The sequence below is a fragment of the Mytilus trossulus genome, chromosome 14, assembly GCF_036588685.1.
Source record: "Mytilus trossulus isolate FHL-02 chromosome 14, PNRI_Mtr1.1.1.hap1, whole genome shotgun sequence".
Classification (NCBI taxonomy): Eukaryota; Metazoa; Mollusca; class Bivalvia; order Mytilida; family Mytilidae; genus Mytilus; species Mytilus trossulus.
The window spans coordinates 15,127,211-15,143,041 of NC_086386.1; the positions used below are offsets into that span (position 1 = coordinate 15,127,211).

General features: G+C 32.5%; 2 long non-coding RNA genes across 2 annotated transcripts; one reads left to right on the forward strand and one right to left on the reverse strand.

Moving 5' to 3' along the window:
* The first annotated feature begins 3,381 nt into the window (after positions 1 to 3,381).
* Positions 3,382 to 4,821, forward strand: LOC134696796 (uncharacterized). The gene is made up of 3 exons (XR_010103018.1): positions 3,382 to 3,714; positions 4,067 to 4,144; positions 4,709 to 4,821. It is a non-coding gene; the product is annotated as an uncharacterized LOC134696796 (long non-coding RNA).
* Positions 4,822 to 5,869: 1,048 nt separating this feature from the next.
* LOC134697013 (uncharacterized) lies at positions 5,870 to 10,956 on the reverse strand. Its single transcript, XR_010103052.1, has 3 exons — positions 10,742 to 10,956; positions 8,140 to 8,232; positions 5,870 to 6,332 (listed from the first exon to the last, which is right to left on the reverse strand). It is a non-coding gene; the product is annotated as an uncharacterized LOC134697013 (long non-coding RNA).
* Between the last annotated feature and the right edge of the window lie 4,875 nt (positions 10,957 to 15,831).

Here is a 15,831-nt window from a genome sequence, read left to right on the forward strand (position 1 = left end):
TGGTTGGTTGACCGGGTCACGCCACAAATTTTTAAACTAGATACCCCAATGATGATTATGGGCAAGTTTGGTTTAATTTGGCCCAGTAGTTTCAGAGGAGAATATTTTTGTAAAAGCTAACGACGACGGACAACGACGACGGACGACGACGACGGACGACGGACGCAAAGTGATGGGAAAAGCTCACTAAGCCCTGTGGGCCAAGTGAGCTAAAAAATAGTTCGTGACAGATGTCAGACCACGATAGTCCGATTAGCAACACAAAGATCTGCAATAGTGGTCGAAAAAAAAAATCCATGCGCCCGAAGCGAGCACTATATGTTATTCATCTTCTTCGTTTACGCCCAGCGACAAGTAATTGAAATCCAAAGATACGTAGGAATAGAAAGAGTTGATGAGCTATATGACGAAAATGACACACAAAAAATAGTCCAATCAGTCGAATGTAACATAGATTGATGGAGTTTAAAACCTTAGATATCTGTATAATTCCAAAGTATATAAACTGACCATTGATTGGAATTGTAAGGATATGCAGAACCAACACATTGTCATACTTCGTACGTCTTAAATGTTCATACTGATGCTCGAGGACGGAAGACATTGTCTTTAATTTTTTAGGGTATACTTTTTTTAAAGTACCAACATAAATTAAATATATTTCATTATTCACCAAAAAAATTGATTGATAAGCAATGTTTTTTTTCTATATTTTGTTGGACAGATGATTAATCAATGACAAAATCTTTTTGGTGATCAAATTTTTATTTTATCTGATTTCAGATTTCTCTTAATGTCGGTTAGCTACCGATACTGTGACTGTTATAAAACTGAACGTTCAGCTCCTTACATCTAGAATTCGAATCACAAGGAAAATATGATAAAATATACCTCATATCATCTTTACGTTTGTTTATTATCTCAACTATCCAACTAATTTCGAAGAAATTGAAATACTTCTTTTTCTCAAAGTTTTATACTTATTTTAAAACGTGGTATCATTTATGCAGTACAGTGACCGAATAAAAAAGAGGGGCTATACGGAGAAGTGTCGTCATACGTATGTTGTTGATACAGACAAGACAATATATATTGTCAAAATGTAATATACGGAAGTTTTCAAATGCAGGAACTGAACCCAATAATTTTACAGAGAAGGGCATATATTTCTAACTGAATAGAGAAATATGGTCAAAAGAATTACAGAATTCAGAAATTTAGATCTCCTCCCCTAACACAGACCGTAATGTATATATATAGCATTGTGACGGATAGTTTTGTTTAATCTATCTAACTGATAATAATTCCGAAAAGAATGTTGTACAAGGCGTTGTTAATTAATGTAACGGAATTTATATCAGGCCCTTTCAACCGACGTCATAATTTTGATGAAAGAGATTATAAGCTTTTCTGCTTAAAGAAAGAGCAATTTTTTATGGCTTCTTGCGATTGCATATTTGTTAAATCGTATTGAGTTCGGTATCAAATCTATATTAATCATAAACCTTCATATCTTGAATATTGAAAACAGGTCTAAATTATCTACATGCATTACGATTGATATAAAAACATCTGGTTCTTTTTTTTCTTCAACTAGATTTGAGAAAGAAGCAACTCTGTTACACTTAAACAGTTAATTTATAAAAAAAATGTTACATGTTGTCTTCTTATGTCGTCTGAATTACAATATATTATTGATCTGTAAGTGATATATATATCCGCCATCCATTATAACTATATAATATGTTTATTTGGCATGCCATACTCGATAAAAGTGCGGATGTGATAGTAAGCACTCTCTACCAAAATGTCAACGGAGATTACATTCCACGGAGGTTACATTTCGACGATTTCGTTATTTATGAACCATAATATGTTGTCTAACGATCGGAGTTTTACTAAAATTTAATGTTGACATCGATATTGATCTGTTGAACGTGAAATTTATTTTCAAAATTGATGTTTTTTTTTAAGAATTGGCCATTCAACGGAGATTACACGATTAACAAATCTCTACAGTTTTTAAACTTTGCTTCGTTTTTCAGACTGATGAAACTTAGAATAAATGACCATTGTTATAAACAAAATTATTTATGGTAACCCTATGATCAAATTTAACTCATATTACACTCTATAGTGTACTAAATATTTTGTCCTGCTTGGTCTTTTATCCATCAATGGAAATTTCAGCTTTTCGAAGAAAATATTATGGACGGCCGGTACGATCCCGATCGTTGTGCAATATGTACTAAACTTTATAAAAATTAAAAATATAGATGATAAAGAAATCTAAAATTCTCAGATATAAGATGACAAGCTACGGGGATTTAACTGGAGGTCGTTAGGTTTGCTTTCTTACGGTGGTACAAAATAACGTCATAAAATGAGCGCTTTAGCCGGCAATCGGGTGTCTTTACTTAAAAGTCATATGAAACGATTGAGTGGTGAAAAATAATGTTTGTCCAATTTTTGAACCAATAACAGTCTCCGGGACAAGTTTGCAATTCCGCTGAGTGCAAAAGTTGTCACCTTAATTTTTGGAGTTAAGTCAAAACAAAGTTGATAACTTGGTTGGTATTAGTTCCCTGATATTTGTCCTAAAAAATTTTGGCTCTAGCACCACTGTTGAAAAAGTTATGCCCCTTTTTTCAACAATTTCCTCAGAGGAAAAGTACTTTTCCTCAAGGGAAATCAAATTTCCCTGAAGGAAAAAGATTTTTCCTCAAGGGAAATTGTTTTTTCCTCAAGGGAAAAAGATTTCCCTTAGGGAATTTGCTGCATAATTATTTCCTTCGAGGAAATTCTATTTCCTTAGAGGAAATTCTTTTTCCTTAGAGGAAATTCTTTTTCCTTTGAGGAAATTTGCAGCTTCAAATTTTCCTTCGAGGAAATTTGCAGCTTTAAATTTTCCTTTGAGGAAATACTTTTTCCTGTGAGGAAATTTGTAGCTTCAAATTTTCCTTGGAGGAAATACTTTTTCCTGTGAGGAAATTTTTGACAAACACTTTTCCTTGGAGGAAAATTCAAGACAACAAATTTCCTCTGAGGAAATCATTGTTCTTCAAATTTCCTCTAGGGAAATTTCTGAACATCAAATTTCCCTTAAGGAAATGTTTTTCCTCTATGGAAATCTCATTACAGTACAAACAGTATTAATATATTTTCTCCTAGACTGAATTATTGATAAAAAAGATAATTAAAACTTTATTACTGTAATACAAATTTTCATGGTGAGTATTTAACATACAAAAACAAAAGGCTGACTGTTTAGCATGTTTAAGACAATACAATAATCTGATAATAAGCAAAACGCTATGAATACCGTATAGGTGTAATACCACCAAATCATGATACGCCACATCCGGTTGCATACGAAAGTAGGTCTAAAAAAATATTCCCTTGAATTTGACAGTTGTAGAAAATTAACCCTGCATTTCAATGCACTTAATTTTTTCTGAGTCATAAACATGTATGTTGGGTGTCTGAAAGCATCATTCTTTTTTTATTTGATGGTCTTATAAAATATTTTGGAAAGTTAAGGTTACATAGTTGCCAAAGCAGGTAACCAGTAAATAACCTGGTAAAAATGTGATTGTTTACTTCCGGTGCAGGTTACTTTCTTATATGCAATGAAATGTAGTGTGAAATTTTCACTGTAGCACTGGAAAGGATTAAACTTTATTCATGCAAAGTATTTCTTTGGTTGAAATAAAGGTAAATTCTGTACATTTTTTTTAAAAGTACCAATTTAACAAAGACTAATAGGGAAAAATCAATGGTGGTATTACACCTATTTAGAGAAACTACATGTGCACTCGTGTCCTTATTGTACTTTCATTTTTAAAAGTTATTAATAAACCAGTTCATACATTGTAAACATGGACTATTCGGAATGGATTGAGACACAGAAAGCACGTTTGAGGTAAAATTGCCTTGAAATGGGGGTTTACGGGTGTTTTCTAAGTCAAATGGGTGGACAGACAAAGCTGTATTTAGTTTACTGTGTTTAATTTTAAATAATACCCTAACAGTTTTGTTTATACAACATGTGAATTTTTTATTTCAGTGTTCACATGTTCTGAAGAGCAATCTGTTGAAAAATCTTATATGTGAATTGGTCTGCAGATGACACTTCAGCATTAAAGTAAGTATCAACTATCATCATGTTTTTTGTGTTTTTTTTGGCCGCAAAAGTTTACAATTTGCCATTGTGCCATCTACATTTTGCACAGACAATAAATCATCTAAACACTTATTTGCCCTGGATTTATACACATCAGAATCCAGTCTCACATACTTAAACTTTATAATTCTTACCAAATATTTTTTGTACCAGCATTCCAAGGGACATAACCCTTTTTAAAAACATTTTGAGGTATTTTTTATTACTCTTTCTCCCCATTTTCTAATGTAAAATACAAGAAAGTGGACACTTTGTGTAAATCTATTAGAAATATACTGTTATGAGTAAATAAAAAGACTTTGATACCAGTAACAATAAATGGTTGACTGAAAGGGAACCGTTATTTGTCACACTAGGCGAACAGACTAAAAACTCGAGTTACACATAAGGGCTTCTAGAAACTTCCGTGTAGACTGTTAACATTTATAGAGACAGTTCTTTCAGCTAAAACACTTTAATTATTGATTTAACATTACATTTATATCATTTTTGTGGGGAAATAATCACATTTGTTTTATTTTTTAGACAAAAGATATCAAGTTTTGATGAAAAAGGAAGGAAGGAGGAAAAATGGACCAAAACAGACCAAAACAGACCTTCAAATGAACTCTAAAAGGTGCAATAAAATTGTTTATCATCTAAAAGTTGTCTTTTGTATTCTATTTAATTGTTTGAATGCATAGATCATGAGTTTTTGATCAGATATTAGTCAACACTGCATTTTATAATGATACACTGAAATTTGGATTTGTCGAAGAAATTAGACTGAAATTGCCGTAGGATATGGCCTTACATTATAGTGATTTTCTCTGAAACTATAGATCTGACTGAGACAAAACTTGGCAGTTATGCTTGAAATAACTTGCAATTGGAGGGAAAAAAATTACATTAAGTTTATTTGACATTTAGGTGTTCTTTAGGTGTAATACCACCAAATCATGATACGCCACATCCGGTTGCATACGAAAGTAGGTCTAAAAAAATATTCCCTTGAATTTGACAGTTGTAGAAAATTAACCCTGCATTTCAATGCACTTAAATTTTTCTGAGTCATAAACATGTATGTTGGGTGTCTGAAAGCATCATTCTTTTTTTATTTGATGGTCTTATAAAATATTTTGGAAAGTTAAGGTTACATAGTTGCCAAAGCAGGTAACCAGTAAATAACCTGGTAAAAATGTGATTGTTTACTTCCGGTGCAGGTTACTTTCTTATATGCAATGAAATGTAGTGTGAAATTTTCACTGTAGCACTGGAAAGGATTAAACTTTATTCATGCAAAGTATTTCTTTGGTTGAAATAAAGGTAAATTCTGTACATTTTTTTTAAAAGTACCAATTTAACAAAGACTAATAGGGAAAAATCAATGGTGGTATTACACCTATAGCGGGTTATTTTCGCGGGTGTAAAATTTCGCGATTTTCATTGAATAAGGTATACAAAAAATTTTGGCGGTTATTATTTTGGCGGATTCAACATTTTTAACATTACCTTTGCATGTACACATTTAAATTGGCGGAATTTATTTTGGTGATTTTGCTCTATCCGCGAAAATAAGCGAAAATTTACACCCCGCGAAAATAACCCGCTACACGGTATCATACCATTTGTGATGTTATTAATATTGTGCTCATATTTGAATATTAAATAAAATAAATACTTTTCATGTCAAATAAACTTGTCTTCTGTTACAGCTGCTGTGTATTCGACCCCCTACATAACAGTTCAGTGCATAAATAATTCAATCCACAAGACATCTTCCTTCAATTTGTTGAATAAGTTTTGGCAACATGTTCTTCAAACATCTTCTTTGTATATTTGATATGATTAGATAAAGCAGGTGTTTATTTCGACAACAAACATGACAAAGATACTATTATTTTTCTTAATTTCTCCATAATCCATCAGTGAATATGAATGTAGGTTGTTACATTTTACACAATTGTGTTCTTTGATAGTACTCCATTTTGTTTATAGCAATTTTGTAGGATTTTTTTCTATTTCTTTTTCCAGAAAAACACACTGTTGAGTTCATTTCACATCAGTAATCCAATTAGCACATTATGTAGAAAAGTATTAACAATTAAAATTCCTCTTCAGTATAGACCTGCAGGACCTGTTGATGATCATAAAAACCAAGATATCTGACCTATAAATACACAAAATAAAAAAAAAATGTTATAAATTGAGAAAAAAACAGCAATATAAATAAGCTTATTTTATCATGTTTTAATGAACATTTTGAGAAACTTTCATTTGATATTCTTACTTGTCATGCTTATGAGTTATCTTATTTCAGTGCTTTGTGTCCAAGATTTAATATTCTTTGTTTAGTGCCTTGCAGTGATATTTAAAGTTGAGCCACTTGCAATAGTTGTTATAGAATGTTCATATGTTGTGTTAATAATTGAACCACTGTCCTATATTATGGTCAGGTTAAGTGCTCACCGACATGAGGCCTAAATTAATATATTGTTTGTTTCACTAATCCCTATTCTGACAAGCCAGGTGTGGGTAGGTAGGTAGGTAAATAATTTTATTTTTCCCAAAAGCCTGAATATTATCGGATGATCCGGCAAGCCCGAAAAATCAGAAATGAATAAAATAATATTTGGCTTAGTTTTGACAATAAAATTTTATGAGAAGGGCCATTTTTACAGGGTTGGTCGGGATTGGAGAAACAAACAATATTTTATATTAGGCCTGATTTTTTTTTTATTACAGTGCTTATCCAGTGACCTTTGGGGTATCACATTAGCAAAGACTAAAACAGTTTACCAAATTGCAGTTAGATTTCTACTCCAACTAACTGATCAACTGGTAAAATATTTTAGCAGATTGCTCAAGTGAAATATTGTTAGTAAGATGTGAGTGCTGTAAATTAATTAGTAATACTTACCATCCAAAACCAGTTAATAATACCTTTGTCAATCATTTCCAACAAAAATAATATCTTACTATAGTATGAGTCACTGAATAAAAAGGTATAATTTTGACATGGACACTTCTATCATAAATAAATATTATAAATGAATAGTTCAAAACATTGTTTTGTAGGTGTATATTTTATAGCTTTGTCTTCTAAGATGAAGTTATTGTGCAATTGTGATTCAAATAACATTTTCTATACAAATTACTGATCTGCTGGCATTAAAGGGAAATAATTTATATTCAGTGACTCATACTATAGTAAGATATTATTTGTGTTAGAAATGATTGAAAAGGTATCAACTAACTGGTTGTGGATGGTAAGTATTACTTTTTAATTTACAGCACTCACTTCTTACTAACAAAATTTCACTTGAGCAATCTGCTAAAATATTTTACCAGTTGATCAGTTAGTTGGAGTAGAAATCTAGCTGCAATTTGGTAAACTGTTTTAGTCTTTGCTAATGTGATACCCCAAAGGTCACTGGATAAGCACAGTAATAGTTATTGCCTTTGAACATGTTGAACTAAATTGGACTGTTTAAATCTTTATATGTTGAGATCTTTAATGAATGACCTATAAAGGAAGTGTTTTCTCATTATTGAAGGCAGGCCCATGATTGGCCTTTAATTTCTTGCATCCGCTTCATTGAACTCTGGTGGATAAGTCACTCATTTACCATACCATATTTTCTTATTTTTATATGAGTCATCATTCAAAGGCAATTTCTTTTATTACTGTAATTCAGAAATTATCCGAACTTTTTAGTAATGTGAATAATGTGACTGGGTGAGTATCGCAAAAATAAGAAATCATATTTTGATAACAGAAACATATATAGATCTTTATGCAGATTTTTTTTGTAATCACAATAAGTTGTCCATTCCCTGAAAAATCTGAATTTACAGTACAGTCGATTCCACTTAATTGCATACCGCTTAATAGCATAATTCGGTTAATTGCATACTTTTCTCCTGCACAAAACCATTTCCCATTCACCTAATGTTCTATATAGAAGTGGTCTTACCATTTAGGCCTTGTTGTATTCTGTTTATCTTGTTTTGCGCTCATTTCAATTGTAACTGTTTATATTTTTCATTATTTTTCTATATTTCTTGTCCTATAAAACATAAAAAGGGTAAAAACTATTATTAAACATCAGTTTGTGTTTTTCTTTATATGCAGTTATATTTAAAAAGAATGGAGTATTTGTGCTATTTCATTTCATAAACTTTTTGCCAGTCATGACTTTCAAAGACTTTCACCCTGGTCAATAGTTTAAAAAACAAACATTCCCATACTTTTTCTTTGTGTGCGTACTAATTTTTCATAAATTTGACAAAAAAGACATGGTGATTCAACTATTCTTCTATAATTTGTTTCGCTTGACTACGTTAAACTCTTAAATATTGTTAACAGTATAATCTGTATGTGTCTCACTCGTAAAAATTTCAAATTAATATATATATATATAAATAACCAATAAAAATGCTATGCATGGCTCAGCTTGATACAAACGAACAGGTTGAAACCAGAACAGTTTGGGCAAGTATGGACACAACATTCAAGCTCGATACAACTCTGAATTTTAAATTTTTGTTGTGATTCAATAGTTGATGCAGCATAGGTTTCTGACACAGAATGAATGTGGTCCAAGTACTTAAAAAAAATTTAATTGACAATTAACCTCTAAAATGGCCCAATTTTCAAAATCTCAATACATGGTTAGATGCAGCATATCAACATGATCAAAGAACCCCAATAATTCATTTTTTTATGAAATCAAATAAAGTTAACTTTTGGACCCTTTAGAACTCAATGTGGACCAATTTGATAACGACCAAAATATAAAAAATCTTAATGAATGGTTAGATTCAGCATATTATAGAGCCCCATATAATCAATTTTTGTTGAAATCAAACAAAGTAAAATTTTGGACCCCGATTTGGACCAACTTGAAATTTGGGTCCATAATAGAAAAATCTAAGTAAATATTCAGATTCAGCATATTAATCTGAACACCAAGAATTTAAATATTGTTAAAATCAAAATAAGTTTAATTTTGGACCCTTTGGACCTTAAGGTAGACCAATTTAAACAGGACCATAAAACTAGGAATCTAAATACACAGTTAGATTTGGCATATATCAAAGAACTCCAATAAATCAATTTTCTATAAAATCAAACAAAGTTTAATATTGGCCCCTTTTGGCCCCTAATTCATGTAATTCCTAAACTCTGAACAAAAACTCTGGTCACAAACCTTGTGTTTGAATTTCACAGATTTCTATTAACTTGTACTAAAGTAATTAAGCGGAAACTAAATGTCCTGGGACAACGACAACTACATGATAAAATTGAGAATGGAAAAAGGGAATGTGTCAAAGAGACAACAACCTGACCATAGATTTGAGGGTTGGAATCCTTTTCTTTTACCGACCAATGCATTTGAATGGGAGATATAGTTGGAACCCCTCTTTACTCATGGCTGGGACCCCCCTTTGAAAATGGCTGGATCCCCCCCTGAGCAGCATTATAGAAAAATCTATAAGCTTTAACTCAAAATAAGGATAATTTTATTTTTAAAGGGCAGGCACGGATCCAGAGGGGGGTTCAAGGGATTGGAACCCCCCTTTTTTTTGGATTATCAATGCATTTGAATGGGGACATGTAATTGGACCCCCCTTCCCCTTTTGTCCTGGGTTAGAATCCCACCCCACCCCTTTTTAAAATGACTGGATCCGCCCCTTAAGGGTCTATAATTAAGTTTGACCACATCAGACATACTACTTTATCAAAAATAAATGCCACATTTCATCCAATTTAATTTCATCCCTTACTTGCTATTTCATCCATAATATTTAAAGAAATATAAATTTGGTAGTAGTATGATTTTAATTTGCAAGTTATTAACTATCCAAACCAGAGACCTAATCATGCTAATAGAGTAGATATACTTGACTAATTTAAATCAAACTTGGGGTGACTGGGAACAAAGATTTTAGGGAATAGATGACAGTTTACCTACAATGACCTAGTTTCATAGCAATAGCATACATTAATAAAGACTACATGGTCACTCTTATGTTTAAATTTTGGGTATTCATTTTTTAATGTTTAAAGCTAACAATTTCAACTACATACAAGTATCAAGATTTGATTGTACATTATTTAAATATTGAAAAAAAATAGCTTTTTAAATTTGGATCTATACATGCTATATATAATTGTGTATGTCACATGGATGTATTTAAATGTAAAGCATCTGAAAAATCATTAGCCGTCTCATATTAATTTCAGTTCTTCAAAAGGCAAATTTGAGCTTATGCTGAAAATAGAGATTTCTTATTAAGGAGAAATCCCTGCCCCCCTTTTGGTGTGAACATTTTTGTTGATAAAATACCCCCCCCCCCCCCCCCCAATGAAAAGTTCTGGATCCGCCCGTCAACCTTTCACTAAGGTCATTGGTGAAGACTTGTCACACAAAATAAATGATACCAAATGTTCATATGAATATGTTTTTAGCCAGTGTACTGTGTAGGTGTAAGTCAGGAGGCAACCATTTGATTTGTAGGGTGAAAATGTCTTGCTTGGTAACCTTGACCCCTTGTGCTATAAATAAAAATTACCAATCCATTAAAAAATCCGTGAGCCCAATCTCATCCAGTGAAATAGATTATTGTCTGTTTTCGAAGTTCTATGGAAGTAAGTTAGTAGTCCAGATAATTATGACGCATTGCAAGGCATTTTTTTCTGAGGAGAAGTGTAGAATGGGGGAAGGGAACCAATAAAATGATCGGATCCGAAATGTTCTTCCCAGTAAAGGAGCACCGATTATTTTGTAGGTAATTATTATTAGTGTCGGTGGTCTCACAAGTAAATCAGAGTGAATATTGCATGCACATTAAAACTAGCAGAGAAGAGACAATTATCAACTTGTGTTTTATTCATTTTCACGCAGTTATTTACGGTAAATCAGCTATATAGACATTGTTTTAGAAAAAGGGAGAAGGTTTGGGCCCATAGACCACTTTCGAGTTCATCCGTCACCGGCAAAAACTCGTCAATTATACACGCCTTTATGACGTCATTTACCAGATCGAGGGGCTCGCCTGTATCCCTGCACTATTTACGTTCATCAAGCGTCTTAGTGATCGTCTTTGTGCAGGATAAACTAGAAATAATGGTTGCTCTGTATGTACTTACTGACATTTCCCTAATGACAGCAGTGTTGATTGTCAATTTTGAGAATTCAATTTGCCGAATAATTCGTACAATATAGAATTATAGTTTTCCAACCACTCGCTCAACATTGGAAGGAAGTGACGACGCCCCTAAACGCACAAATGACGATGATAAAGGCCCGTATAATTGACGAGTTTTTTCCGGTGACGGATGAACTCGAAAGTGGTCTATTAAAACGTTTAATCCCGCTGCAAATGTTTGCACCTGTCCTAAGTCAGGAATCTGATGTACAGTAGTTGTCGTTTGTTTATGTAATATATACGTGTTTCTCGTTTCTCGTTTTGTTTATATAGATTAGACCGTTGGTTTTCCCGTTTGAATGGTTTTACACTAGTAATTTTGGGGCCCTTTATAGCTTGTTGTTCGGTGTGAGCCAAGGCTCCGTGTTGAAGGCCGTACTTTAACCTATAATGGTTTAATTTTTAAATTGTTATTTGGATGGAGAGTTGTCTCATTGGCACTCACACCACATCTTCCTATATCTATAGGAAGATGTGGTGTATGTATATATAACCCAAAACAGGTGTTCGGTTCTAGTATATATATATATAGATATACTGTTCCCAGATATATAGTGGCTATAGTATATGACTTTTAAATAACAATCATCAATTATATCTGTATTCTGTGGCAGGTCGAAGGGGATGGAATCCGGGGTTGGACTCCCCTAGCTTTTTGTGAGCAATTATTCCATAAATGATAATCTCGGGAATCCTCTCAAGTTCCAATATACAAGGTGATCTAGGACGATCCGTTGGAATAGGTTACCTATGCATCAGGAAAAGTTTTAATATAGGAACCTTGAAAATATGTGAACAGGTCGGGAAAAACTCTCTTTTGACACTTAGGTATTGCACTGTTGCATTACACACCAATCAAAACGCAAACAATATGGGAAAAGATAACATTTTAAGTTAACCTACACAATATATGAATAAGGTATACACTTTTGAAATCTAAATTATATGAAAAGGGTGGGGTAACAGAAACCCAGCGGCAATGACACCCCTTATTTAATGGAGACATGTAGTTAGAACCCCCTTTATCATGGCTAGATCCGCCCATGAATTTCCATGTAGATCAAGCCCCGGGTATTTGTTGGCATAACGGTAACCACGAAAGGGGGGGGGGCTAATTAAAAGCACGAGGAATTATAAATATACAATTCAACAGGGGTAGAGTGCATGGAGGAATGGGAATTAAAATTGTCTCTTCACAATGATCGAAAAAAGTATCTTGCACGTTATTTTCAAAATTTTGTCTGAAACACTCTGAATAATGAGCTTCAAGGCGAAAACAAGGCATGTGAAATACTAATAACATACACTTCTTTTTTTTATACGTTGTATGGACAAACCCATAAATCCCTCAAAAAAATTGCTTGATTCATGTCATATCAAATAAATTACAGCGCGGAAAGGTAACTTTAATTTAATATCAAACCTAAATTTTTGTTATATTTTTCAATAAATTTAAAAATCTTAATTAGGCATGCGTGAGTTCCATTTCATGAAACCTACACAGATTTCTATAAAACAAATAAAAAATTATAAATACAGTTTTTCAATTTTTTCCGGCATAGATTAAAAAAATAATCTTTATACGAGTTTGGTTGAATTATTTCACTTCATTATAATGATAAATCCTTTAGTTCTTACATTTTTAATTAAAATGAATTTATCATTTTGTTATCTAACGATAAACTTTTTAAATTGAAGTGACATGGTCAGTAACCTAATTAGTTGCATGGCTGATTACCATCGTACAGGTGACCCAGTAATTTTCCATATGACAGTAGCGTGTGCCCTTCGGGTTATATCGGGGTGTGTATAACTTATTTTCTGGGGAACATCCTGTCCACGTGTAGTACTTAGCATATATTGCAACAGATGACATTAAACAAATTTTCTTTGTAGCATCGGAGGCAATTTCATGTTCGACCACACAAATATTTCACAAAAAAGATATGATAAAATCAAAAGAAAAAGATAAAGAAATATTAACAAATAAAGGTGGAATTGAGTAAACGGGGATTCGTGTTTTTATGAACTTATTTTCAGGGGACAACAACAAATGGCAGTTTTTAAAATTGTGTGACCTAAAGTTGTTGATGTTTGTGTAATTTTGGTCTTTTGTGGATAGTTGTCTCATTGGCAATCATACCACATCTTTTTTTTAATATTGACTGGCTATATATATGATATAATATATATGGCACTTGCACGGTCGGTCCAGTGGACATATTTCATACTAGATAACTTATACAGTAATTCTTTTTATATATATATGACAATAATTGTCCGATCTGATACACGTACCTATAATGTATAGAATTTTGAACAGCTTCAAATATATGGGGTCCGTAGAAACACCGCAAAGGACCTCCTTAGTGCACGAAGAACAAAAATGTGCACTAAGGACCAGTCCTGATAGAATGATACAACTGTCACAAAGGATATGGCATATAGAAATAGACTTTGTAAAAGGAGAAGGTCCGGTAAGACACCTTTTTGACCCCAAAATATAGCAGTTTTACAAAATTGTTAAAAGTAAACTTTTAGTTATTTTTTAGTTATATTTTTATAAATATGGGCTGTTTTTGACAATACATGGCACATATATCGGGTACTATAGCACCATAAAGTCATGCTAAATGGCAAAAACCATCTGTAAAGTGACATTTTCCGGCATATTTGGTGGATTTTTCATATTTGAGCTTGAATCGGATCGTTTTTAATGACAAAATCAGAGAAAATCTTCCACATACACTAATAGAATCAAATAAAATAGACACTGAAGTGTTTCAAAAGTGGTCAAAATCTTTCGTCAGATGAACCTGAAATTTGAGGCCAAAATCGGTCCTTACCGGACCTACTCCTTTCATAATTTTAAATTATATCTTTTCTATAATGTTTTCTCGACACGTGCCTCAAAAAGTTGATTGTCACCTTTAGTATAATCGGTAGAAATTCATGTTCGCTCAACCTTGAACCGTGAATAATCTGCTAGTATACTGATTAAACATGTACTAGTATATGGTATTTCAAATTGTTCTCTATTTTTTACATTTGTTTGTTTCTGTCGTATTTATTCTGTCTGCTATATTTTTTACTTCTAAAGTAATAGCGTATTTTCAACTCTTTTCAGTTTGGGAATTTTTCATCCTTTTAATTTTGAAAAGACAAATAATTGTGAACACTTCACGGAAAAGTGAGGATTGATATTTGGTTGCTTAACGTCCAGTTGCCAATACTTCATTCATTTTTCTAATGTCAGGAACTATGCCATTTATCAATATTTCGAATTGAGCGTCACTGATGAGTCTTGTGTAGACGAAACGCGCGCCTGGCGTACTAAATTATAATCCTGGTACTTTTGATAACTATCACATCAATGTTTTTAAACATGTTTAGGAAAGGAACATATTTCTGATTCGATGTTTATATACAAATTATAAATATGTATAGGTCGATGTTTAGTCCCTTCGATGTATTAGACTGTAAATATGACTGGAATTTCTGACATCTTCCTCATTTTTAACTTTTGTGGAAAGATGTTTCATTGACAGCCATACCACATCTCCTTTCGCTTATTTTTGTTGTATATATTTATTCCATTATTTTTAGTTGATGCCGAAAATAAGAATACGAAGTTATTTGTTAAATGCTATAAATAAGCGAAGTAAAACAACCGTTAATAATTATGTATATGAGCATTTATTTATATCTATTTATAAAATATTTTAAATACAAGCAGACATACCATTTGTGACACCAATTTCATTTATTTCCAAATCTTAAAATCATACATTTCCGTTCTTTTGCGACTCTTAATAATGGCAGAACGGGCTTAAGAGTCATATGATTAAGTTAACTGAATTATTTAGTTCTCACACATCATTAGCGGATTTAGGGGGTTAAAGCGAGCCCCCCCCCGTTTCAAAATCTTAAAATATTTTTTTGTATTTACCATTTCTTGTTTTAATGTTATCTTTACTATAATTTGAATATCTAGCACTGAATAGGGTGACGCGTTGTCGCTACACTTCTTTAAATATACACAAGTCATAATTACATTGGCCAGAGGGTGACTTGATAATTAGAGGACCAAAGGATTTAATTAAGACAATCCAAGGCTGCTATCAAAGTCAGCTGAATATAATTCGCTCAAAAAACAGTATGTTGAATGACGCTGTTGCCAATTTTGAAAAGACACAGAAAACAAATATTGATAATCTAACAGAATTATCCCAATATCAAAAAAACAACGAAAGCACTATGCGTGGCACCATCGAGTCAATGAACAATCTTAAGTCAGTTGTTGGTCAAAATGAAAATAAGATCAACAACATAAAAACCAAACTAGATAAAACTACTACATTATCCAATGAAACAAAATCCAGACTTGATTCTGAAATAATCAGAATTACAAAGATTAGCGACAGTCGTGCATCTGGATTATGTAACCTCAAGTC